Source organism: Acomys minous, assembly GCF_964271855.1.
Source record: "Acomys minous genome assembly, chromosome: 11".
NCBI classification, from domain to species: domain Eukaryota; kingdom Metazoa; phylum Chordata; class Mammalia; order Rodentia; family Muridae; genus Acomys; species Acomys minous.
The window spans coordinates 66,812,688-66,840,600 of NC_140492.1; the positions used below are offsets into that span (position 1 = coordinate 66,812,688).

Here is a 27,913-nt window from a genome sequence, read left to right on the forward strand (position 1 = left end):
TGGATGCGGGATAGAATTGTCTGCTGGACCAGCCAGCACAGGGTAAGAGGGGATCTGGAGCCCCTAGTCCAGCCTGTGAGTGCCCTGGCTGGGTACAACTCATTCAATTCTGCAAACATGACTGCTGCATCCCTTTTACAAGGAAGAAAACTGAGGCACAGGGATGTGAAATAATTTGGCAGTGCCTCTCAGTCAGTGATAGAGCCAAGCCAATGCAGTTTGGCTACAGAGTCCAATTTCTGAACTCTTCGCCCTGTCACCCCTCATTCTGACTTCTACTCTGAGACCGCTGCCCCTACAATAAGGAAGATCGGATAACTCACCTCTAACAGGGTGCCCACTTTGGAATCTTGAATTCTACACAGCTCAGGAAAATCAGTACAAAGTAAGAAGCAGGCTGCTGGCCTTCCGTTGGCTGTTAATTACTTGGTGGTTGGGTCACAAATTTCTTGAACCCGTTAACCTCTAGCGTTTCTAACATTGGCTCTCTGCCACCTCAACAGGGAATCAGAATGAATCGTCCGGGCCTGTAGACCCATTAGACCCCAGACTCACACCAGCTGGCAAACCACTAGCTGATCACGTGGGAAGGCCGGCCTCAGGTAAACAGAGCAAAGCAAGATAAAGCAGTGGTCATTGAAAAGTGCTGTGGTTTAGAAAGAATGGCGGGGGTGGGGGTGGGGGGCAGGGCTGCGTAGGGAGCCAAGAGTTGGAGCTAGCTGGGTTGTGGGGAAAGGCGACAGTCTTCAGGGATCTCAAAATTTCCTGACTTGTTTTACTATCCAATGGGATAAAGGCTAGATTAACATGGTAGACAGGGAGGCAGTAGACAGGGAGGAATGTGGGCCCTGTGTTCAAACATCTCGGGTTGTAGTCCTTGGTCATCCAGCAAGGCGAATGGCCTTAGATTAGTGGTGTATTTCTCTCTGAGGTTCAGATTGCCTACAGTAGCAGTGACCTTTCACTGAGTGATTGGCCAGCTTTGTGTTCAGAGTCCAAGCAAGGCTTAATGTCGGCTTTCAAGGCTTAATGTCATCCTTCATAAGTTCTATACAGATGCTGTAACTTAGGGGTGGGAAAGACAGCTCAGAGACTTTAAGTAACTAAGGTGAGGTAGCACAGCAAGCAGAGCTGGGAATTCGTCCCAGACTCGGAATACCACCCACCCCCAGCACTGAAGCTGTGCTGCTTTTTACAAAGAGAAGGCCCTCAAGGTGGGAATGGTTCCATCCTGCTGCCTAAAGAAACACGTGCTGAGAATGGCCGTCTAGGCAGAGCAGGCAGCTTTGTTCCCTGGGTCGAACCTGGGTTCTGATGCCACTTGGGCTTTGGGGGAAGCAGGACACCATGTGTCATCTAGCATTGGACTCCTTGGAATAAGCACTGTGGGCCTCAGTGGGGCCATGGAGTAAACGTAGGGAGAGAGAGAGGCTGAGACCCTCAGAGCAGAGCACAGCAGCAGCGGAGACACGGAGGGGAGAGGCAGGAAGAGGCAGGCAGGAGACAGGAGCAAAACAGGACGAGCTCAGTGATGCGTGACAGGTGCCTCTCCGAGAGGCCAGGGTTGCCTTTCAGTTTAAGACAACCATCTACAATGTGATCTTCTGGCATGTAGGTGTAGATGCGTGCAGAATAATAAATAAATAAAATCTTAAAAAAAAAAAGAGTTGCACAGCTCAGGGTCTTGGTACAAGACATGGTTCTGGTCTCATTATTTGGGGTCCACATTTGGACATGTCTGTTGAAGACTGTTCCTCAAACCCTGCTGCTGAAGCAAATCTTTGAGAACTGAACCCTAGAAGGGACTCTGCCAAGTCATTAGCTTTGCTGAGTTGGGGGTTCCCGCATGTGTCCGACTCGGGTGTGTGCTCAGCTACCCACCTGTCATGTCCTGAACCCTAGTCGTCTCTAGTGCTGTCTGTCCTCTGTCCAGAGTCCTGTGCTTAGCCAATGTTCTTAGGTCCTCAGGAGCCTCCTCAGACGAAGCAGTACCACTTGTCCATGTTCTTGATGACCTCATTAGTGTTGGGATTTCTAGGCGCTGGGATAAAAATTTAGTAACTGGCAAAATATTTCCTTGTTCTTCATCTGGTTTGATTCTCACGTGGGTAGGACCTGTCACTTGCAAGGGCAGGTCAGGGCTCCATGTGGCACCGTGTGAGGGTGTAAGAAGCAGAGCTGTATGGTCTGCCCTCTGCCCTGCCAGTGAGGTTTCTTTTTTTTTTTTCTTCTTTCTTTCATTTGTTTTGTTTGTTTTTGGCTGTCCTGGACTCGCTTTGTACATCAGGCTTGCTTCAAACTCACAGGGACCCATCTGCCTCTGCTTCTATGAGTGCTGGGATTACAGGCACCACACCCGGCGTCCTTCTCCCCCCTCCTCCCCCCCCCGCCCCATTTTTAAAAGTGAGTATTTGTAACCTAGCAGCTGATTAAGCATTTGTAGGCATTTTGATTACAGCAGAGCGCCCCGGTCTACCCTTTCCGATGCTACGTGGTGTTGACCTCCCTAAGACCCAGGTGTGGTGAGCTGTGTTCGCAGAGGGCCAGAGGGCGGGTGGATGAAGTTCAGCTGGCCCAGGCCAGATGGCAGACATTGTCTTAGTCTGTACCTCCCCATGTGGTATCCCCAGGGTGTCATGTGCCACTCCGTCCTGAGAGAGTCAGCACAGAGGTCAATGTTATTAGTGCGGTTATCATTTTCAGCTCTGAGAGATTCAAAGGTGTTGAAGAATGACATCCCGGGATTGATTGAACAATCTGACTGGGATCTGAGCCCAGGGCTGGAACCCCAACTCCTCCTTGTGGAGATCATAGGTTTTCTTGGATTTTTTTTTTTTTAGTCTGGGTTTTGTTGAGCTTTCCTGAAGCCCATTTCCAGACTGGTTCCTAGGGAGTTGCAGTAGAGCTGGGGCATTTTACTCTGGGAGAATTGAGTCAATTCAGCCCAGATTCTCGCTTACATCCTTTCCTCAGCCTCCTTGGCTATCTTAGGCAGTGACATCCTTTGGGTTGTCCCCGACCAGACTTTCTATTCTGTTCTCAAACCTTTCTCCAGCCTCTTCAGGACACTGGACTTTGTGGATGCTGGAAAGGTCCTTTGGTAACTGGCTAGAGGCACATTAGCAGGGATGAAGTGAAAGGAGGGAGAAAAATGGGGTGCTGCTGCTCCTCCCAGTCTCTGCCAGCTGCCGCTTGCAGTGGCTGCTTTCTGAAACCTGTTGCTATTATCAGGCTGTCCTCTTCCATAGTCCTCAGACCCAGGGAACTGCTTCTCTCCTTGTTCTTTCAGGCTAAAGGCTGGGAGAGCCTCAGGACCATCTCCTACCTTTTCTTAGCTGTCCCTGCATCTCTGAGAATTACCCTGCGAACCTCTCCTCCAGCACACAGACTGAATGTGTTCTTTGTCATTTCCCCGGACCACTGATGCGTGCTGTCCCGTTTTTGTTTCTACTCTAAGATTTCTTAAGAACATTAAAACTAACCCCCAGGCTTTTTGTTTGTTTGTTTTTAATTTTGTGCAGTGATGTGGGTTGGAACTTGTGTGTGTATGTGTGTGTGTGTTGGGGGTGGGGGGGGGCGAGGTTGCCTGAAGGAAGCCGAAGAGAATGCCAGGTCCCATGGAGCTGAAGTTCCAGGTGACTGTGAGCCACTATGTGAGTCCTTGGAGTATACACTCTTAACCACTGAGCCATGTCCCAGCCTGACCACAGATTTGTAATATAATCTATAGATGCTGTTTTCTCTCACTGTATTGCTGTTGCCTTCATAGAAGTAATGTGGGAAGGAAGGAAAGAGGAAAGAGGAGGAGGAGGAGGAAGACAGGGAGCAGGGTAGGCACTGAGGAAACTAGAGACAAGATAGAGCTGCCAAAGAAATGAACGTTCTGAACGACCTGTCAACTAGACTCTACCTCCATCACCGCCCAATAGCCCATTAAATTGTGAACCCCTCAATTTATGGATTAATTCATTGGTGATGTCATAGCTTTCACGATTAATTGATTCTTCAAGAGCCCCATCTAGGAATATCAATGCACCAGGGGCAAGAATCTCAAAATAGGTCCTTTCAAAACCAGAATACACTAGGACTACAGGAGATGATCAAAAAAGGCCCCAGGCTAGGTCTAGCAGCTAAGTGACCCAAGTGGAGCACTTAGTAACTGTGTCATATAGCTCTCCCACTAATATGAATGAGATTAGTTTTTTCCTACTTTCCTTGAGTGCCTCCTGGGAAAATGAGATGAAAGAAGTCTAGAGCAAGTGCTTGGTAAATGCTGAAATGCTTCCCAAACAGTAGGTGTTAATATTGTTTTCATTATACACAGCGTCCAGGCTAAACCTTCAAAAAGCCACACACTGCATTTTCCAATGCACTCAGATGTCTCTTCTTCCTCTAGGCCTCCTGGATCAGGAGCCCTGGTGTTTGTGGAATCCAAGATTCATGTCCAGGGAGGATTGGCAAAGAATGGGCCACATGGCATTACTAAAAATACTCTTTACCTCAGTGGGAGCATCTTGGGACCCAAAGGGAGCTGACCTGGGAGAAGAGTGGGTTTGAGAGGGATGTGACTTCCATAAGCTAGGGTTAATAGAGGTCATGGAGAAGGTGAGTGTTCCAAGAGCCCCCCACTCCTCCCTCCCTCCCTCCCTCTCTCTTCCCCTCCCCCTCCCTCCTTCCCTCTCTTCCCCTCCCCCTCCCCTCCCTCCCTCCCTCTCACCCTTCCCTCCTCCCTCCCTCCCTCCCTCCCTCTCTCCCTCCCTCCCTTCTGTGTGTGCTCCAGTGGCATGTAGGGACTGGAAAGAGTGACTTGACCTTTTCTGCTCCTCTGTTGGAGTAAAGGCTATGCCTTAAAGCTCTTCCTCCACGGCAGGGCGCTTAGAATCTTCCCAGCCTGCCAGGTGGACAGTAGACACCCACCCAGAGCCTGAGGGAGTTAGGGAGGAGTAAGATGATGAACCTGGTGTGGAAGTGGTGCAGATGCTAGACCTAGAAGCCAAGGTTTGTCATCTCTAGGGATGACGAAGGGTGGGGAAGTTCCCTGCTATCCTCAAGACGTGTAGTTTTTCAAACTGCGTAATTAGAGCTCAGGCCTTTGCTACTTAAAATTAGGTGTCTGAGTCAGCACTGCCCATATTAACTAGGAACTTACTAGAAATAGAGATCCTTAGCTCCTGTCAGAGACCTCTGGGGCTCTGAATCCAAGCCTGCACACAGGCATCACCACCCTCGATGCACCTGTGTACTCATTTGAAAGCACCACTCTTGAGCCTCTCTGAGGTTCCTTAGAGGGGCACCGGTGAGTGAGATCAACTTCTATAAGTGAGGCCTAATTAAAAAAAAAAAAAAGAATAGAACAAGGAAGGATGGTGGTTTATGCCTTTAACCCCAGCATTGTGGTGGGAGGATTATTGAAACCTTGAGGTTAGCCTGGGCTATATAGTAAGTTCCAGGCCAGTGTGGACCACAGAGCGAAATCAAATAAGAAATATATATATATATATATATATATATATATATATATATATATATATTCACACACATATATGTATATGTATATATATATATATATATATATATATATAGAAGATTATATTTGAGGAAAAATGTCTTCATTTGCATTTAGAAGAAGATTACAAAGCTGAAACCAGCGTGGCCTCCCTCGTCTTACTGTAACTAAGGAAGTTCTGTTTGCATTAGGACCTCAGACTCCCTCCCACCCCACCCTTGCCTTGCTCTTTAACTTTTTGATGTCTGAGTCCCTAATGCCTAGTGCGAGCCTGGCTGGGAAGGGACAGCTCCGCCAATAAAGGTCTGCATCCAGCATGCGGAGGAGGCACTGGTTGGTTTCCCAAGCCAAGGCATTTTCAGGCAGGCAGGTCTAGCCTGAACAGGGTGAGATGCTGATGGCCCAGAAAAGGAAGCTGTCGCGACCTGGGTGTGCAGGGCTCTAGCTCTGCTCCCTGAGAGGGGAGGGCAGAAGGACTCAGGAGCTTTCTCCTCAGTAGGTGGAATTATGCAGGCAGCTTAGTGTTTGTTGTATGAAGAACATCCTGGCAGGATGGGAAGAAGCGCCAGGAGCTGAGAAGAGATAAGCCTGCTTCCAGCTGGGATCTGGGCACAGTCCTGCAGCAGGCAGCAGGTTTTTAGGATTCCAGAGGGAGCGCTGGGCGGCGGCGGCCAATGTCTTTTCAGAGCCTCGGTTTGTGTCATTATAAATAACTATGATTTGCATTGTATTGCGGGGCGCTAGCCTCGGGAGATCTAAGCGCCCCTAGCAAATGATCCTGGCCCAGCCTTCCTCTAGTCATCTCATCCGAGATCATTCCAGGCTTTCTGTTGCACAGAGGGGGGGAAACTGAGGTCTTAAGAAGCCATGTCACTTATATCTAGGATGGAGTAGGGCCGGCGAACAGGAAGGCCCAGGGAAGTCCCTGAGGTCACAAGAATTCTGCCCTGACTCTCTGGCTCCCTGTGCTCCTGTTTCCTCTTCTTGGGTCTTGCCCTCTGCCCACATCATGCACTTGGCTTGCCTGCCCTGGATGCACTTGCAATGTGCACATAACACTTTTACCCACCCACGCCCCAATCCACTAACTTCTAAACTCCAGAAGGCATCCTTATTTTCGCCGTGTAACCCCGTTTCTCCCCCCTGATTGGAGTTGATAGTATGCTCTGTGGCTACTTGCTTACCTTCAAAGCTCTGAAGGGAAGAGTGGCCCTTCCCCCCCCCCCTCGCCTCTTGGAACCCCACAAAGTGTTGTCCTTGGGAAATTCTTGTGTAACGAATTCACCAGAAGACGAAAACATTCAAGCTAGTGGCCAAGGCAGGGTCTGTGTTTATAGACTCCCCAGTGGAAGAAAGCCTCCTGTTGTCCAACAGTGCTGGTCGTGGGGAGGGTGGCTGGGCCCATTCCGAAAAGCTTTGGAGTGGAGGCTTCTCTTGTTTGTGAGAGCTCCTGGGATGAGAGCGGTCTTAGGGGGCACAACCTCCCTCAAACAACCTGACTTCTCCAACTTGAGGCAATTTTAGGTTCCCTCCATCCCACCTTCTCTGTCCTGTAAACCCAAGCATCCTAACCATTCAGTTGTGAAGAGGACAAAATAAGTTAGACACTTGCACAGCGTGTCAGAGGACTGGTACCTGCAAAGCCTTTGATAAAGGGCAGTTACTCGCTACTACAAGGGAATATCAGTTCTTCTCCTTGGAGCCAACTACCACTAAAGACAAAAGGTAGGAAACCCTAGATTTGGGCCCTGGACTATCTTTTCTCAGTGCATGCGTGCTGTACATCTTAAGAAATGGTTATCTAGGATACTACGTGATGGTTTGTTTTTTTTTTTAAAGTGGTGTCTGATCCACCCTCCAAGCAAAGCAATTCCTTTTTTCCAATTATGTAAGAATTCAACCGTAATTCAGGACTCAAGCGAGTCTAGTCCCTGGGCCACGGACTCTGTTCTTATGACCTTCCTTTTGGAAAGCCGCAGGTATACGGGTGGTGAAAGAAAGGTATACGGGTGGCCGGGATCCTCCCAACCTGGATTTATCCTCTGACTCATTCTGTGATCACGGACCATTTGTTCCCTGTGGGAACCAGTCACATGAGCAGACTGCACTGAGGTCACTCGTGCTCAGTCTGTTGTGGAAAAGAGGACACTCCGCAGTCTTCACCCTCCAGGTAGTAGGCTTTCTCCCCAGCTCGCATTTTCATGCCTGTGTGTCCTGGAGAGTGGGGTGTGGGGGGGAGTCAGAGCATGGTGACTTACGTCTTTATCCTGCCCCCACATCTTTTCCCAGCTTAAAAACAGCCCAGGGAAATAAATACAGTGTATGTCATAATTACCACTGCACAGATGTAAAACTGAGGTGCGGAGTGAACAAGAGGCCTAGGGTCCCCTTACTCAGTGAAGACAAAGCACTTTTACTTTCTCTGTGTTGATTTTTTTTATTTTTTTATTTTTTATTTTATTTTATTTTTTTATTTTTTATTTTTATTTTTTGGCCAATGCTTCTCAGCACTAGTGGTGGCCATGGCTGAGTTGGTTCCTTTGCCAAAGTGAGGTCCTTTACTATTCCTGATCTGGTTTCCCTGTCCACTGGATTTGTCCCTCTTGCTTGCCCCACTTCCACCCCATAAGATGTGATGGGCTAAATGGGGGCAAGTCCACTACACAGACTGGGAAGAAGGTGACTTCCCCACTACCACCCTGTGCTCAACCCTTCTTCTGGGTTGCATCTTATGAGCAAACCTTCATGTGAGGACCTGGGTGAGGAAGCTTCAGTTCTTCTCCTGGGACTCTAGTGGCAGAGTACTGGTAGTGTAGACGGTGCCAGGAGCAGCCGAGGCCAAGTGTGACAGTGCGACTTCTGAGTTGCATGGTTGACCTGCTCTGAGTGGTTGAAGACAAGTAATTGGGCAGAAAGTCATGCACCTGGAAGATCAAAAGATAAGCTTTCGAAGAGAGGAGGGTGGGGGGGGCAGGGTAAGGTGCATGAGTCAAGGAGTTGGAAGAGTTCAGGCAACTCTGTTGAAACCTTTCTCCTTTCTCATCATGTCGGTGCCTTCCCTCCAGTGTTCACTGCCCCCACCCGCTCTCTTCTGCCTCAAAAGGCTCCCAACTCCCCACACGCCCCCTCCCCCGCCCCACTCCCCTACACCCCTGCCTGGATCTCGACCTTCCTGTTTAGCCCTCTTCCTCTCGCTCCAGTTGGAGCACGCCAGGCGCTGCATGCCAGCCAGGGGAAGCTGCTCGGGTAATTCTTCCTGCTCCTGTACTTTTCCACTCGTAGCCTTCTCTTGGGTGCTGTCCGTGTTTGCCATTTCCTCATCCCCAAAGTGCAAACCCAACCCCAGACTTTCTGTTCGTTCTAAATGTACCTCTCTTAAGCCTACCTGGCGACTAACCCCTCAACCCCGAGTGTATATGTGGCTGGCTCATCCGCGCTCCTATTTGGGGGCTTGTTCGTGGCTGTTTGAGTGATGTCATGGCTACTTCTCCGTGTTTTACCTCCTGGAGAACTTTGCGTGTTAGTTGCCACTTAGTTTTTCATGAATTACTAATGATGTAAAGGAAAGGAGAGATCCAGCTGCTTTTGAATCTTAGCCTCGGTAAGAGCAACCATAAACCCCAAAGTAAATTGAGATATATTTTAATGGGCATGCAGAAAAATACCTTCAAAGAATCGTTACCGGAGGGGCGAAAGCTTGGCGAAGAAGTGTAAAACAGGGAAGCAACAAACTAGGTATGAGGGAGATGGCAATGTTTGCCTTACGCTTGGTAACAGGAGTCAACAGAAGCTGGAAGAAGCTTCTTAGGGTGGGACCAGAATGAATCACAAAGAGTTCATTTAACCCTTATATAGCCCTCTGCATGTTCCCAAGCAGAAGCCAAGAGAAAAAGGCACCCCGCATGTCCCTGAGCCTCTGGGGGTGACCAGAGTCCTCCATGGGAGCCAGACCAAATCTGAAAGTTCACAGCTATTTGGGAAAAGACAGCACGGTGTCAAAAGTTCTGCCCAAACACATGACCCAGTGCTTCCTCATTGTTCATCAAACTTGGGCCTTCTGGACGCAGCTGCAGGACGTCCCAACAGGTGTAGTCGAGAGAAGACCGGTGAAGGGAAAACAGATTTTAGAAACAGAGTTAGGTAACCCTAACTCACACAAGTCTCAAGAAGTGTCTGTGAGGTGTCGTGGGCCAATAGAAATAGAGAATTGGCTAAGAAAGAAAATCTGGTTCCATTAGGCCACAGGCAACTGCAGTGCAGGCTTAGCTTTTCCAAGGTCACGTGACTATTAGTGACTATGAGATTGCCCGGAAAGCCCATTTTAATCCTCTTTCTATTTCTGTGTTTCTCCCCATTTCTCTTTTTTCCCTTCTTCCCCTTCTTTTTCACACTCCCTTCTTTTTCTCTCAAAGTCCTTAACAAAATCTTGGACTAGAACACCCTACTGAAAATGGAAGGCAACTTCCCCATCCAAACTCTTGCTATGCAGGTGAATTGCAGAGGGGGGAGGGGATGAGAAGGGGGTCCTGCCTTGCTCTCTTGGCATCCCATTCATAGTTAGTTAGGGGGAAGTAAAGGCCAAGTGAACACAAAGAAGAAGGCCTTTCCTCTTTAGTGGACTTGCTTATCCATGGACCTCATTTACATATGTAAATCTCCACAGTGGGCAATGTAAGGGGGCAGCTGTGGCCCTGGAGCAGTCTACACAGTGAAGCACTGGGGTGTCCCCCATAGTGCCAGGCCACTCAGCCCACACTGCTGTGGTGGGGTGGGGGGTGGGGTGGGATGGTGGGGGAGGGGGGAGGGGGGCACAGCAGTTATTGTGGGGGAGGGACGGGAGTCATTGCACGAGAAGAGGGAGTACTTGAAAGACAACAAGAGACATGTCAGAGGGCTCCTGGGTTGTCATTTATGTCAAGACCAGAGTTTGCCCAGTTAAAATCAATTGGCATCTGGACACATTGGAAACCTAGTTTCCTGATTCGAGCACTGGGAGTCTGTTATTTTTCTTTGCGAAAACTGAAATGGGAGAGATGGACAAAAATACACAGAGGTGAGGCAGGAAGAGCCCTCCCCACCAAGGATCCAGGAGACAGGCTGGCACATCCCAAGTCCTCGTCTCTCTTTTAACTGTTTAAGGTGGATGAACTGAGAAACATCTACGTTCTAATGGGAAGACTTGACATCAGAAGTTTTGATCTTTTTTTTCCCCCTTTAGTGAAGTTAACTTCTGTCATTAGCAAGACAGCTGCAGGCCAGTGAGTTGACTTTGCAGGAATATGTACTTGCCATGCAAACCTGGCAATCTGAGCTTGTCCCCAGTAACATAAAGGTTGAAGGAGAAAACTGATGCCACAAAGTTGTCCTTTGATCTCCCATACCCGCACTGTGGTATGCTTGCCCCTCATATGCCATGAACTTTCTCTCACACACAATAATAATAATGATGATGATGATGATGATAAATAGATTAATGGGCTGGAATTTCTGTCTCTTCTCCCCAAGTTAAGAAGGAGACCAGGGAAGATGGCACACCTTGAAGAGTCTAGCATATGCTGGCATGTACTAGCTACATAAACCATACACATAGGATCCTACTATGATGACCCAGGACTGGGATCCTTGCTTCAGTCTCAGACCTAATCTTGGATTCTCAAGATGCCCACATGTATCCAGTGCTGCCCTGGACCTTCCACACAATGGTCACAGTCCCTCCAGTTCACTGTTCTTAAGTGACTTCTACATGGCGACTTAAACACTCATCATGTGGAAATCTCATGATCTAAGATCAAGGTCACTGATCCTGTACCTGTGTGGGGACAGGTTCCTGCCACTTGGATCAGTTTTACTAAACTTCTAGAAGCTCTGTCTCCTGGGTGACTTCTCTTCCAGTTTAGCTGAAACAAGGAAGGATCCCCAAACTCTGCCTCTCCATGATGGGTGGACTCACAGACTTGGAAGAAGGAAAGTGGGGACATACTATGGTAAAGAAAATGTCCACTTGACAATGGTATATCCCTTGGTTTGATTGGCAGTGCCTTTCCAGTGGTGTCTGCTACACTGAAAGGGTTTGTTGGAAGACATAGCCATGGGTCTCTGAACTATGAGGATTCATAGATACAAGCCAGAAGGAAAAATAAACACGATTTTGTTCAGCCTTTCTATTTTACAGTAGGAACTGTGGATAAGACATGGGATGTCCATCTGCTAAATGATAGTAGACTCCGTGACATGCACTTCCTATAGTCACAGAACGTAGCAAGCAGCGAAATCTATCGCTTATCTCTTTAGCCTCCCCAAAGCCAGGAAGGCTACACACTACTCTTCCTACAGTTTTTGAGATTCCCTCAGGTGATCACTCAGAATATTAGAATTCAGTTCACAATCCTGCCTTTAATAAATAGGCTTGAGTGCAGAATTTAATATCTGAAAGGATATAAAAAAATGGGCCTTGTGTTCGTTGATTAGAATTTAAAATACAGAAATAGAGCCCAAGTGGATATGAGAAGGATCATTTTAGAGGTAGGTGTTGCTGAAAACTAAGAAAGGCTCTTTTTTCCCCCTCATGTAGAGCTATCAAAATGTAAGTAGTGAGCCAGAGAAGTGAGTGTTTATTGCTTGTCTTCTGTTAGAGGTGAGCAAGCAGGGGCTTGCTAGGTTGATGCTTCATTTGGTACCCTTCATGGTCTCTCACATCTTTCAAACACATGTGGAATGAATTTGATGCGGTGTTTAAATAATCACATCTTAAAGCCACCTGCACCTGTGTGCTGCCAACCAGTTGATACCTCTCATTGAACTCACCATCCACTATGCAAACTAGTACTTCCTCTTATTTACTCTAAAATTAACACTGGCAAACTCTGGGGTCAAAGAGGCTGTCTTTCTGATACTTGCTGATTAAGTGCATAGATCCTACTATAAAGCATCATCAAATCTCCACTCAGCTGTCTCCTTCTTCTCCTTCTTCTCCTCCTCCTTCTCCTCCTCCTCCTCCTTCTCCTCGTTCTTCTCATTCTTGTTCTTGTTCTTGTTCTTCTTCTTGTTGTTCTTCTTGTTCTTGTTCTTCTTCTTCTTCTTGTTCTTGTTCTTCTTCTTCTTCTTCTTCTTCTTCTTCTTCTTCTTCTTCTTCTTCTTCTTCTTCTTCTAGTTTTTCAAGACAGAATTCCTCTGTGTAACATCCCTGGTTGTCCTAGACTCACTTTGTAGACCAGGCTGGCCTCGAACTCACAGAGATCCGCCTGCCTCTGCCTCCCAAGTGCTGGGATTAAAGGCGTGCGCCACCATGCCCGGTTCTAGCTGGCTGGCTCGTTTTTGACTGGCAAAATGTACTGCTTGTATACCAACATGCTTCCATCCTATGTGGGACCTCAGAACTCAGTTCTCCTGGATTCCTGTTTTACCTCTCTGGTTCACTAAATTCATCTTAAGGTCCTTGAATAAGACCTCTGTGTTTTTCTTTTCTGAGCCCATCCCTTTCTTTTCTGATTGCCATCTAGTGCAAAAGGTGGCTCACAGTTTGTTTCTCTACATGGCTTCCCTACTCTTTCTGACGGAAGCTAACATTCCTATGATCGCTTAGCTTGAGCAACCACTGAGCTCAGATTTTTCAAGGTGATCTCAGTGTTGGCCCTGTCACTACCAGCTATACAGTGCTGCATATTCACTAGCGTAATTCTCCCCTTGGTTGTTTCATGTGTGTGTGTGTGTGTGTGTGTGTGTGTGTGTGTGTGTGTGTGTGTATGTATGTATATATGTATGTATATGTGAGTGGGTGCTCACCTGTGCCAGTGGGTGAAGAGGCCAAAAGCTGATGTCAACTTCAGTTGTTCCTCATTCTTGACACAGGGTCTCTCACTGAACCTGGAGCTTGGTGTTTTGGTTAGCCAGCAAACCCTCAGGATCCACTTGTGGACAAGCGCTCCTCAAAAACCTGGGTTATAGACATATGGGGCCAAAACTGCATAGTGTATGGATACTGAGCATCTGCACTCAAGTCCTTGTGTTTGCATGCCAAAATTTCACTCAATGAGCCATCTCCCAAGACAAGAGCAGAATGCCTGAAAACAAGCAAATGGACAACTGTCTTAACAACAAAACCCAAAACCAATCAAACAACCACTCACCCACAACAGGAAACACTCAATGCTGTAGCATTGAGACCACAGAAACACTTGACCAAGGACACAGAGTTTGAGCTGATTGACTAAAAATTCAAGCCTTGTCAATTTCTAGATTGTAGTAACAACTTGCTAAACTGTTCTGTGTGTGTGTGTGTGTGTGTGTGTGTGTGTGTGTGTGAGAGAGAGAGAGAGAGAGAGAGAGAGAGAGAGAGAGAGAGAGAGAGAGAGAGAGAATATCCTAGCATTACAGATAGTCCTAGGCATCAGGATAACTACACATCATGCTCCTGAAAAATGATACTTGAGTTGACCTCAGGACTACAGAGATGTGTATACACATATACATATACTTTCACCCAGACATGGACCCATACAAACATACACACAGACACACAGACACACACACACACACACACACACACACACACACACATAGATAGATAGAGAGAGATAGGTGCATGCACATAAGAAGTCAATACTTTACAGCTTAAGAAATAGAAAAAGAATGCTCCCTACAAGTTTTTTTGTTCATTTGTCTTGGTGCCTGAAAAGGAGGCTGTGCTTACTATGTTTGTGGAGGGGAAATAAGATACATTTAAATACATTGAACACATCTTGAGCTTTGACCCACTGGAATCCATTGTTTTAGAAACAGAAATTGTAGTATGTTTTGCACAAGAGAGTTCTGTACTTGCCCACACTGGACTCAGTTGTCAACACTTTCTCCTGTTTCTTTTGAGACTTTTCTCTATATCTGGGAGATTTAAAACCAGAGGATTCCAATGTGAATGCCACCTCTGATTTATTTGCTCTACCATCTTGGTCTGGTCTGTTAACATATTTCTCCTGTTTTCTGTTTTGTTTTATTTTTTTCCTCAGCTATGACATTGACATCACAGATATATTTGAACTGGAACACAGAGTTTCATCCCAGTTGACTTAAAATCCAAGTCTTGTCAATTTCTAGCTTGTGGTAACAGGCAATTTGTTGAACTATTCTACTTTGTAATATGAAGAAAGCAAGAAAAGAATCCTTACTTTACAGATAGTCCTAGTCCTAATTCAACAGGTTAACTGTATAGCAATGAATGTAGTCCTAGCCACTCACAGGGCCTTATCTCCGTGCTATGGCCTCGTCTGTGTGTGTAGCGCCTTCAGAGATGTGCACATAGAAGCGTGTCCATACTGTGTAAGGGAAAGATTGGGGCCAGTTGAGCTTCAAGTGCCCTAAGCTTTAGAAAGATACCGTTCCTTGTAGTGATGGGTTCCTAGTAGCATAAAGGGATAGAGGGAAGACTTCCCTGCCTACCCCCATGGAGTGCTTTGAGGGTCATTGATGGTGAAGCTACACTAAGCACTGTGCCATGCCAACCAATTCTTTTCTTTGATCTAAAACTCCAATGGCAAACACCTTGGATTTCTTAACATTGGTTTCTAGAAGCTTCAGCATTCCCCTCCTAAGAGCTTAGTTCTAATTTCTTACAGAAGCTCGGCATGCTAGAGTGCACTAGTCTTTCCGCATGTTATAGGCCACTCCAGGAGAACGATCTTTATTTCAGATTCCAGACCACTAAAAAGTGATATTTTAGCTTATAATTTCCAGGCAACCCGTTATATGGGGAGAGTTCTATAGGTAGCAGGACTTTTCTTTCCCCATAGGGGTGACTGTTTACACTAAAGATTCTATATTCTGGACAATAGCTCCATGTTTTTGGTCACTGCTTACTCAGGCACCCTCAAGTGAGTGCTATCCAGTCCTACTTACCAATGCATTTGGTTTGTCCATTGCCTTTAGTTGGGCGAGAAGTCACAAAACCTTGGCTTAAGAAGCAAGCGATTTGGATAACTTGTGTCTCTCAGATGAACACCAGCAAAGTGTTTACTTCCCTTTGTGACTCAACATCTTCATTTGATAGTGAAAAGGGTAGGATATAATACCTCCGATGTCTCTTGCAATTTTGTCAGTTTGTGACACTAAAGCATGCTGACATTCATAGTCTTCCTGGAAAGTTCCTTGATAGAATTGTCTAAAACACCTGACAGTACACTTCTTGTTTCTTGCCATCACCCAGAAGGCTTATTTTCAAATAAGTGATGAGGGAAGAACGCTTAATTAAGCATGCTGTATACTCTGAAATGCAGTAAACTTCATGGCAACTTAGACCGGGTAAGAGCTCAAGGGAGACAATAGGAACTCATTTGTATTGATTTTTGTTCTATTATTCAAATAAGTTGAAATATGCTGTTCTAGTTTCCCTTCTGTTGCTGTGATCAACCACTTTGACCAAGGGCAGCTTGAGAAGGAAAGGGTTGATTTGGCTTACACAAGGGTCATAGTCCACTCTTGATGGAGATCAAGGCAGGAACTCAGCTCAAAAGCTGAGGCAGAAATTGTGGCAGAATCCTGCTTTCTGTCTTGCTCCAGGGCCACGCTTAGCTAGTTTTCTTATTCAGCCCAGGATCTCTTGTGTAGGGAATGCTGCTGCACATAGAAGGGGGCCTCCTCCATCAGTTAACAGCCGGTGTCAAAGACACACCATCCCCGTAGATGTGCTCACAGGCCAAATCATCTGTTCAGGACAATGCCTCAGTACCTTCTTAGAGGACTGTAGGCTGACAAGTTGACAGTTAAAGTGAACTAGGTAATACCTATGAGTAAAACTCAGTGTAAGAGAGAGAGAGAGAGAGAGAGAGAGAGAGAGAGAGAGAGAGAGAGAGAGAGAGAGAGAGAGAGAGAGAGAGAGAGAGAGAGAGAGAGAGAGAGAGAGAGCGAGAGCCCTGCTTATGTGTCATTCTGCCAGTACTGCACTCTATCTACATGAAGGCCTCATGTGGAGCTGAGGGGCACACATTAGACATAGTGCTAGGATCTTCTTTCTTGATTCCCGATGGTTGCCTATGCGTGTATGCTATCTTTGGGGCTTTTCTTTCTACCTATTGATGACGTCTTGGACCAAGGCTTCTCCAAGTAGAAGTGGTGCTTGGATAGTCTTGTTATGATGCGGACTCTGATTCAGAAACGAGGCAGAAATTTTACCTGAGACACAGAAGGGAATGCGGTGGAAACCCCAAGTGATGAAGCTCCAAGTAAGCCGGGGCAAAACAGCCGGCTGTTTGCAGAGAAGTGCGATTGGCTGTGTTGTACAGGTGCCACAGCAGTGGAAACCAGGTGAGGATGAAGAAAGAGAGGACCAGAGTGGAGAACTAGGAAACGCTGGGGCTCGTGGATCCTGGGCTCCGGCTTTTCAGCCAACATGCTGCAGACTGGGGAGTCTGGTACCCCGCCCTCCAGCTAAGGCAGGACCCTCAGGAACTGCCTCGGGCAGAGGTGTGGGGGAAGGAAAGTGCTCAGGCACAACACGAGTTTCACTTCCTGCCTCAAACCCAGAGAGTCCTTATATAAATATCGACCTCAGCAGCTGCCGCTCTCACCCTCTTCTCGCTATTACTCCTGAGGCTCAGCTCTCAGGCAGGAGCCTGCAGCCTCTCACTTTCCCCAGGTCCCACAGCATTTGCAGCAGGCCCCCCGCCAGGTGGGCGCCTGGGGCCTGAAATGAATCACAACCACTCTCTGGCCCTCCAGCCAGCCATGCCCAGAAGCTCTTGCCTCACTGAGCAAGAGAGGGTGTCCTGACTAGTGGCCCACGTTAATCAAATTAAACCCTGTCCACAGACGTGACAGGCACTCAACCCATCTGTGGAGGCCACAGAAAGCATCGTCAGCACTCGCACGGGTAGCGGTTGGGCAGCACAGGGCTTGGCATGCTTACCTAGATGCACACCCAGCCTAGGGTCTGAAGTAGAGTCAAGACTCTCAGACACTCTCCAAAGGCAGCGAGGCAGCACAGTTTAAGGAGCAACCTGAGAGGAAAAGCCAAAATGTGCCCCTGTCACTATTCTACCGTAAACAAACAGAACAGTTATTAATGTTCAGCTAAAACTTAACTTTGAACATAACATCGGATCCTTTTATAACCTGTTTTACTTTTGAAAATAATATTTTAACAGACGAACAAATGGACAAACCCAGCCTGGAACCATAACGTCCCTGAACCTCGATATCCTCCCAACAGATTGGCAGGAGGGTCCTCGAGAGATGGTTTATTGGATAAGAGTGTTTGTTTTGCGGCAAGCGTGAAAACTTGAGATTGGATCCAGGAACCCACATAATAAGACTGGGAAGGGCCAATCCCTCTTGTAATGGCAGGGCTGCCGCAGGCTGAGACAGAAGGGTTGCTGGAGCTGCCTGCCCGCAGGTTCAGTGAGAGTCCGTGTCTAGGAACAAGACAGAGAGGGATAGAGTGCGACATCTGACACTCGCCTTTGGTGGATGCAGGTGAGCACAGCTGCACACACACACACACACACACACACACACACACACACACACACATCCCGGGGCTGATGTGTGACATGCAGGAGATAGATATTTTCTTCCTACCTACTGAGAACACTGGTGTCAAGTAAAACATAAATTGTTATTCAAAAGTATTTTAACTTTATATATATTTAATATATATGAAATATGACACATATACATACAAATTTACATACATACACACGATGCACACATACATTGCCTTTCTAGAGACACAAGCTGAGGCCCTCCACACGGATAGTAAAGAGCTATGCCATTGAGTTGTACTTCTAGCCCGTTTTACTTTATTGAAGACAAGTTCACTATTCTTTGACTGTCCTTGCACTTCCTACGTAGCACAAACAGACCTTTAAGTCTGCAGCCATTCTGCTGCAGCTTTCAGGGTAAGCGGAGCTACAGGCTTGCGCTATCAGGCCCCACAACTGCTCAGATTTAACAACATCCCAGTCTTGGGGATTTTAGACATTACATTATCAGATATAAGGCCTCCTGCGATAAATAGCAAAATAAACCAATGGGATGAGAACTGTTTCCCTTCCAAGTGTTTAGGAATCTCAAAACATTAAAAGCCTTAAAAAATATTATGTTTATTCTCCCATTTAATATACATCAGGCTAGGTAGTTGTGATTTTCTACAAAATGGAGGGGAAAAAAACAAATTACCAAGCTGTTCATTTAGAATAAATTTATTCAAAAAATTATGTACATTCTTCGAATAAGAAGACTGAAGAGAGACAAACACTCAACCAAAATGTCAACTACTGGCCATCTCTAAATGTGGTTTCAGGATGGTTTGAGTTTCTTTCTTTGTGGTTCTTTGAACCATCTCAGTTGGATGATGTTTATTTAGCACAAGAGAAACCCAAAAGCGGTTCCTTAAGCATGCATCAGGGGCCAAATAGAGAGCCCCAAAGTAGGCCATTATGATATTATGCAGGGCTTCTTTCTCACTGCAGAGGGCTCTGGAGTGACAACACATCAGTGCTGTCATATCTGCTCACCAGCCTTTAATTCACCCATGGCATAAACATCTTGTGCATCTGAACATGTGTAGTGCAAGGAAAGAAAATGGCCCAGTGATGAGAGGGTCAGCTGCAGGTTGTTACCATTATTCCAAGGCCATGAACTTTTTTTTTCTCCTCTGGACCACATGAAGTTCCCTAAGCTGTAAACATGGGGCTTGTGGTATAGGGAAAGGTCCTCTGAGATCAGCCCAGTGTCAGCAGTGCTTGGCAGAGAAGAGGGACTTTGGTGAAGAGACAGGTTTGCTGTAGGCAGCTGACACTTGGGGAAGGAAAGTCCATGTAAAGAACAGCAGTGTTCTCCCCCCGCCCCCTTCTCTTTTTCTCTGTTTTACTGTTTTCTGATATTAAAGACCGGCTCTCTCGCATGTGCTACCACACCTGGCTTTACTCTCAGCCTTGTATCTGTTCCATAAAGGGTCTATTAAGACGAATTGTCTCCAAGGCTTGAACACTCTATGAAATGAACTAAAACTCAGACAGTATTGGAATTCCAAACCACTTCCTGGATCTGTCAATGCTGATCTTGTGTGGGGTCCTCTTGCTTCTCAGATTATACTCTGTCTCATCAGAAGAAAGGCACAGAAGAAGTTGTAGATGTGAGTAGAAATCCACAATAAACAGAAAAACCATGAAACACTTATGTCTTTTACCCACTGGGTGCCTTACTACCAAATAAACTCACGGGGAGTCTGAATGGGAGAGGTAGAAAAGTGGGAGCAGGGAAGAGCCTCAGCATGGCAAACTGCACCTCACTGGCTGGGCGGCAGCCGTCATTCAGCCACTTGTCAGGAAGCATTTATGGAGCACCTACCATGTGGTAGTCTAACCAAGCTTTGAGCATCTGTAAAAAACGTGGCCTGTCCTTATTTACTCAGCATCTGACCATGGCCCTGTGCCAGGGAGGAGCACATACAGTAATGGGGTCTTTGGGCAAGTTGCTTCTCCTCTTTAGTGACCACCCAGATCTGATTCTGTCGTCTCGTGGTGTCTTGCAATGAGAGAGGTCTACATACAGACACAGCACAAAGGTCGCAGAACCAGCAGCAGCAGAGGTTAAGTGAAACCACGAAGCCTCCAGGGAGTGTGTGAAACAGCACGTCCCCGCCTCCCCAGCTGGCCCAGAAACACAATTGATCTATTCAGGCTCAGCAGGAACTGGAGTCTGGCTTTGGGTCTGTAAAGAGCTTTACAGAACCCTTTGGTGGAGACAGGCCTTACATGAAGAAGACGTAATGAGCAGTGTCCCAACTGTTCCCAATGCTTCAAACTCGGACCAGAGCATTGATCACTCTATGCACAGAAAACCAGAATTCTTCCGATCTTGTCACCTTCTCTCCCCAAGAGTTGACCTGTGTCACCTAAAGTTTCACAGGATAGCAACACCTAAGTCCCATTTAACCGAGCTGACTGAATGTGAAAACTCACATATGAGGTCTTGGTAAACTCTAAAGTGCTTCATACATGGAAAAATAGAATTAGCATTCATGGAGGAGGTATAAATAAAGAGACCTTCAGAATCAACAGTCACATCCAACTAGATAGCTGTTTAACTGCCTCTGAGCTGAGGATAAAACCCAGCCATACAAGTCTCATGAGGTAAGCCCTTCGCTAGTCCCATCCTACAGATGATACGAAGGGTATATAAGTAACGTGATAAATGTCCCCATCAGTAAGTGGCAAAGCTAGGACTCATTTAAGGCAGTCTGTTTGCAGTGCTCTTGACAAGTGTGCGCTTACACTCCCTGCAAGGAAAAGAATACAGTTCAGTTTCCTTCTACCCAGTGAAAATAATCTGAGTGTTGGGCCAAGCACAGGGTACATGAAAACGAAGCACACGGAAACGGTCCAAGGGACAAGGACGTTGTTGGTGGGAGTATGGTTGGTATTGGGGCTCTGTGGAGAATATTGTGCATATGAGGAAAATGAGAATCTCAACATTCAGCAGACTATAGAATCAGGAGTGTGATCAACATGGGCTCAAGGTGAGGCTCAAAGCTGATGTATTGGACACTCATGGAGAAGGGTCTCTAATGCCACACTAATAAGATGGGATCTTAGCCTAGAGTGGGGAAGGAATTGTGATGGTTGTATGTATGATAATGTGGAATTTGAAGAAAACTAGATTAGAAGAGAGCCATTTGCCTCAGACTTGCACCATCACCACCATCAGAGGACTGATGAAGATGAAGAGCAAGTTTCATGCAGAAGAAAGGGATGAAAAATCTCATGGATTTGTTCTATCTGTGGTGCTCAGAATGGTGACAAGTGGAGGGACATGGAAGACTGGGTTGAAGAGACACCTCAGAGAGGTCCCCGTCCCATCCCATGCTTGATTCCCCCGCCCCATTATTGGTGTGGCACCTTCACTTCTGGTGCCTTTCCAGTTGTAGAAAAGTTTTGCCTCATCAGACAGTCCCATCGTTACCCTCTGGAGAGATTCCTTTGCTAGCTCCAAGTCTTACAGAAATCTAAGCAAGTATTTGTCTCAGAATCCCTCTGTTTGGCAGCCTCCTGGGGCCCCAGACCTTTCTTAGTTGTCAACTAAGGAACTTTGAAGTGACCAGAAAGGACTGTATCTGGGAGGCTCAGAACTGAAGAGCCCATCTCCTGAAGGAGGGCAAACTAAGGGAGTTTAGGGGAAGAGAGCTGGCCAGGTGGGTGACAGCCACTGTTTACTGTAAACCATCTGAGACTGCTATCAGGGCACTTTCAACAGCCAGACCCAAGAGCAGAATTTTCATAATAACCATAGTCAGCAAATGGGAGAAAGAACCCTAAGTCACTCTAGTCCTTATAAGAAACTGCGACCTCGCAGAGCACTGTTGTAGCCTGTTAGCAGCACGCTCTTGGTGTTAGGCAGTAAGATCCTTAAGTGGGTCATGTAGAACTCCTGCCTCAGAGGAGTAAACACTTTAAGGGGGTGGATAAGGGGTAAGCTACAAAGATGTCATCTTGCCATATGTTATAACTATTGACTATTTTCCATGTATACATAGGGAGCCAATTTATCTAAATTTCTCGCATTCAACACCGTGTCCCTTGTCTTTAGTATAGGGCCTGGGAGGGCCTCAATAAATATGTATTATATTCTATATATAAATGAGTGAATACATGGATGCATACTTGATAGTATCTAGTCTAAAACAGGAAACAGGTTCCTCTGCCCTTCAAATGAACACTTTACTCAATATGACAAGGTGAGCCCCATATTATAATGACTCCAGTGTGAGGCTTGCCTAATTGAGGATACCACAATGTCATTTCCTATTTTATATGCTAACACTGTCCACCCCAGAGCTAGTTTCTTGGCTACAGGACAATAGTCTTTGACCCCGTCTATCAGGAGCCTGATCTCGGAAGGAAAGGACCGTATCACAAATCCAGCTCATCTCCTTAGCCACCCAGGGAACTGGGGTAAATCACTTCTTGTCTTTTAATGTCAATTTCTTGTGTGTTAAAGGAAGGAAATATCACTTCTATTCTGCATAGTTGCTAAGCCATTTCATTCTGGCCAGGAGACTGGTCTTGTTGAGAAAGGATCGAAATTCAGCCACGAGGCCTCATTCCTGAAGTGGCTCGGTCTTTGCAAGCATTCACGCTGAAGCTCCAACTTGAGAGAGTTGGTTGACAAAGTGCTATGTGAACCGCTGGGTGAACTTTTAGCTTAAAAGTAAGAGTTCACCTTTCTCTGGTGTCACAGTGTTGGCCGAGTGTGGCTGCTGTACCCTGCCTGTGTTGAGGACCGGAAACCTCACATTAGGTTGTACTCATCTGACTGAGGTGCCTGCCCCAGCCCCGCCTCCAGATGTTCCATGAGCATTTGCTGTGAGAATGAGGAGGAGCTAACCATACCTAGTGTCTCTGCTGAGGTCAAGTGTGTGTGTGTGTGTGTGTGTGTGTGTGTGTGTGTGTGTGTGAGAGAGAGAGAGAGAGAGAGAGAGAGAGAGAGAGAGAGAGAGAGAGAGAGACAGAAAGACAGAGAGACAGAGAGACAGAGAGAGACAAAGACAGAGACAGAGAGAGACAGAGAGAGAGACGAGAGAGAGAGAGAGAGAGAGAGAGAGAGAGAGAGAGAGAGAGAGAGAGAGAGAGAGAGAGAGAGAGAGAGAGAGAGAGAGGAGAGAGTGAGAGAGAGGGAGGAGAGGGAGAGCGAGAGAGCGGGAGTATGGGAGTATTCCAGCCTGCTGATACAAATCAGGCTCACATCTGCAAGGTTTTGCTAGGCAGAAAGAAAAGGTCCTATCACCACACCAAGGCTTTTGTGTGACAAAGTTTAAGGCCTTTGCTTTTTTTTTTTTTCCCAGAAAACTACCAGGAGTCCCCTGTCAGCAGTAACTTTTCAATTGCACATCTTCCTGCTTGTGCCGTTATGAGTAGGGCTTTATATTGATGTACCTATGCAAGACCTGACCTTTCCATACGAAAGAACATTCATAACCCAAGCCTAAGTATGAAGCTTCAGACGGGAGCAGGTAAGGATGTAGGTCACACGGCGATTTTTGTGTGTGAAGTGTAAAGCAGGAGGGGCGCGGTGGACAATACGGAGCTCTCAAAGTACTGCTATTGGCTAGAACAGCTCCAGTGTTTTATCAAAGCCTGAAACTAAATGGCTGCTTTCCGCTAAGAACTCAAAGCCGTCCTCCATCCCCGAACACATCACATCCCCATTGAGACAGGGAATTCACTTAGTTTACAAGTGTCTCTGCTTTTCTGGGGTTCTCGCAGTTACCATGCGTAGTTATTTGAGTGCCAGGTACTTAAATTGATTTATGTGTCTCACCAGAGGGAATTGCTGCCCTAGGGCCACTGTTTCCCGGGTAGGCATGAAGCAGATTTCTCAGCTTTCAGGCTAGCAGGATCTGGAAGTCTTTCTGATGATGTCCTCACCACTCCTTTTTATATTCTTTGTCCCACCGATTGCAAACTGTCTGTGCCTGCCGGTTCAGTCCCTCTGTCTTCACCTTTGCTTCTCTTCAGGGCTCCTCTTGGGTAGCCTTCTTTCGTGTCTGTTTCTTGAGCTGCACGCAATTGTCTCTAGGAATCCTTCCTGGTCCCCCTTTGCCTCGCTTACCGTGCTCTTTGAATCTACGTTTTCTGGTCATGGGTTAGTCTGCAGTCTACTTTGCTACTCAGGTCTGTACTCTGTTGTGATACACCATGAGCTACTGGAAACAGGGCAAGAGTAATGCCTGAGGGATTTTGTACAGTTAAGAGGTGCCTATAAAATCTTTCTGGTTCTGTTTTTATTCTGTTTCGTTTTGCTTGATTTTTTTTTGTTGTTGTTTGTTTGTTTCTGTTTTTGTTGTCTTTCGGTAGCTGCACAACGTGACACACATCCCAGCATTCTGAGGACAGAAGTTGAAAGACCAGCCTGGACTACACAGCGGATTCCAAGACATCCTGGGCCACAAAGAAGACCCTGTTTCAAGATAAATATGTGCCTACAAACATGCATCATACACACATGCTTCTTGCAAATCTGTTTACTGAACATCAGAATTTATTTTGAGAATGTGCCAGCGATGATTTGCTCAGCTTGCTTTACTATGTTCTTGGTAGCACATTTATTTACCACATGAAATAACCATGATGTCATTATTATTGTTGTCACCCACAGTAGATGAAAGGACTAAAGCTCCACAAAGTTCAAGAGCCTCACTTGGTGTTGTACAATTGGCCCATCAATGGGCAAGATCTGAACCCATGACTATCTAGGCCAAGGACTGCTGGGAGCTAGCTTCATCCAGTTCACAAGATCTGATTGGTTAATTTCAGGGGCTCTTTCAGCTGGCTTGAGGCATTATTTTATATCGTAATATCAATCCACACTAATTAATTCACAAGACAAAAGAATCAGCAAAATGATACTAAATGCTTACATCTTGCTGTTTCCTACTTATTTTGGCATATTATTAGTAAGTGTATATGTGATGTTGCCTACATTGTCTGCACTTGGTATGCTGGACATAGTATGCAATGGCGTAATGCTGGTGTCTTTCCCATCGCCAACTTGAACTGGGCCATGGTGGAAGGGCTTTCACCAAGGACATTGGCAAACACAGCAAATGAGGGATTCCTAACTGTGAACCAGTTACTAAATATTTGAAGCACACCACTGGCCTGAAAGGCAGATTATACTGCAGTAAGCAACAGGCTTCGAGCCCAAAGCACACATAAGCCCTTTCATTTCTTGGCTTAACTTTCACCCAGTTGGGCCCAACTTTGGACCATCAGAGACAAGCTGCTTCCTGAGATTAGAAAACTGCCCTTACAAGGATTGTTCAGCCTTCAGGGTTGGCTCAAAGGCCAATCCATGTAATGATCTTATGCCTACAGCCATATATTCTATACCTCTTCCACAAATGAACCTTCATCACACTTTGTAGGGGAAATGGAAGTTCTGAAGTGTTATTGTAAATTATATTTACCCAAACTTGCATCACTATCATAACCCATTGTTTTGTCAGTTGACCTTAAAGCTTGAGTTCATGCAGTTTCCATACTGTCTGTATTTTATGGGGTCTCATGAAGTGAGACCCAACTTAGGCTCAGAGGTTTCGGAAATCAGCACAGTTGGTTTAATTCAAGAAGTCCATTAGCAGTGGCCTCCATCTCTTCATCTGCCTAAAGCTAAATGTGGTCTAGACGCTCTTTGACTGTCCTTCTGTCTCTATTTTAAATGACACTGCACATCCATTCTGTTCTGCTGAGCTCAGCTCCAGCACTCCACACTACGGGACACTGAAGTTAACCTTTTTGAAGTCTTTCATAGCTGTCTAAGCTCGTGGACTGGCACAGAAGGCAATGCTTTGTACTAAAAGTTTCATTTCTCTCTGATAGCTTCAGCTTTACCACCAATGCCAGCTTACCCACCCATCACTGGTCAGGAGCTCTTACTGTCTTAAAGGCAAACTGTAGCTCAAGTCAAGAGGAAGGGCATGGGTCGGGAGAACTCCTGAGCTGTTGACTTTTAGCCATCTAGAAGACTCAGAAGGGAAGGCTGAAATCTGCACCGGAATTTTGATTTGGTATCCTTGGCTGGGTCTTTAGGGAAAGGGAGCAGGACCAAGGAAGGCATCAAATGTAAGGCAGGCGGTACTTCCTGCTGGACTAGAAAGCTCAGAGGGAAGATCCCTGTAACTGAGGAAGAAGGCCATGGCTCTGGAGTAGCTCTCATGGTCAGACGAGCACACACAGCAGCTCAGAGAGAACATCTTCTGCCTTACATTTGCCTTGCTCTTGACCCCGACCAAGCCTGTATATCACTTGTGTCTTCATGGGAAAACCAGTAAGTGTTCTTAATGCCCCCACCCTCATGTCCAAGTCCTCAGTTCTGTCAGGCTCTAGGTTTATAAGCACCATGGCTCCTGACCCACAAGATGACTTTGTGAAATAGACATTATAACTTTTTTTTTATAGAGAGGGGAAAAAATGAAGATTATGATAGGAAATTAGGCCAGACGTGCTGTTGCAATTCTAACCCTACTGTTCATGGGGCTGAGGTGAGAGGAACATTCTAAGGTTGAGGAAAACATGGAGAGAGCTCCTGTCTCAAAAGTCAAAACAGAGGCAGGGAATTGAGTCACAGTCACCTGGGTGTTGAGCAGAGATGCAACTTGACCTTGCTCTTCTGCCTGCTATTCGTGTGCCTTTTCAGCGTCCAACGAATGACCTCTGCCTGGGTAGGTCAAAACTGTTAGCAGAGGCAAGAAATTTTTGAGCTGCTGCTTGCTTGAGAACCTACAGCACCACAATTGAGACACAAGGGCTCGACAAACTCAGGGGCTCAGCAGAGCCTGGAGGTGGAAAGGGAGCCCCTTTAAGTTTCAGAAGGAAAAATGGGGTCCGTAGAGACACGTGTCATGTCCACAGTCATGCAGAGTCAGAGTCAAGGCTGAGACACTCACACGGACCTCTCGTCCTGCTTTGCCACTATGCTGTATCCAAACATTCTTCACGTCTGCCCTCCTTCAGCCGCTGGCAACGTTAAGCAAGAAAGAAGCATTTACTTAGAAATCCTTGACCACCGTTGCAAGGACAGTTTGGAATACTCTCTGCCAGCTTCCAAGCGGACCAAAGAGTCAGGACAGAGGGGGGCAAGCATGCGCCAGTGTCTGTTGTCACATTGCATTTCATCTGCCCTGTGCCAGGCATCGGATTTATTGCTGGTGAGAAGGATTACTCATGCCTTTCTGATGCCAAGCAACCAATTTATCTCACCATGGCCTGGTAGGCACAAACGTTTAGTGTGTGATCAAAAATAGAGACCACCTGTCATCCAGTACCTTGGAACTGGCCTTCTAGCCTGAGAACTTACTCGAACCCATATCAAACAGTTAGCCCAAATATAACCAGATAGACTTTATTTTAGGAATCATCGTTTCATAACACGGTTAACAGCAATTAGAAAAATGTACTGGAGAGAGGCATCTCATTTGCGAGTCACCTGTCCTGAGTTTATTCCCACTTGACTTATTAAACTGACTTGCCTTCTTTCTTTCTTTCTTTCTTTCTTTCTTTCTTTCTTTCTTTCTTTCTTTTTCATGTGTGTGTGGGGGGGGCACTAATTTCTTCTCTTTGGACCACGCTATCTACTGGAAAGGGCTAAAGTGGACAAACCTTAGAGAATTACCTTTTTTTCTTTTTTAAAGAAACAAAGCATTTTATGTTAATTCTTAGAGAATTTCATATAATATATCATCTAGATCATATTCAACCCAGCTGTTCCCTCTAACTCCATCCACGTCTATCTCTCCCGGCTCCTATTTTGTGCCCTCTCTTTGCTTTATAATGTCTCTCAGCAGATGCCCTGGTCTGCTGGCTTTTATTGGTCTTTTTTTTTTTTTTGCCCTCTTTTCCATGATGTTTCCTGAGTCTTAGG

The 27,913-nt window shown here is 46.3% G+C and overlaps 1 long non-coding RNA gene across 2 annotated transcripts; it reads left to right on the forward strand.

Moving 5' to 3' along the window:
- The first annotated feature begins 262 nt into the window (after positions 1-262).
- On the forward strand, positions 263-27,913 carry LOC311608576. 2 transcript variants are annotated; one of them, XR_014783023.1, is made up of 4 exons: positions 263-385; positions 504-602; positions 23,337-23,504; positions 24,349-27,913. It is a non-coding gene; the product is annotated as an uncharacterized lncRNA (long non-coding RNA). The 2 variants fall into 2 exon arrangements; XR_014783024.1 differs by lacking the exon at positions 23,337-23,504.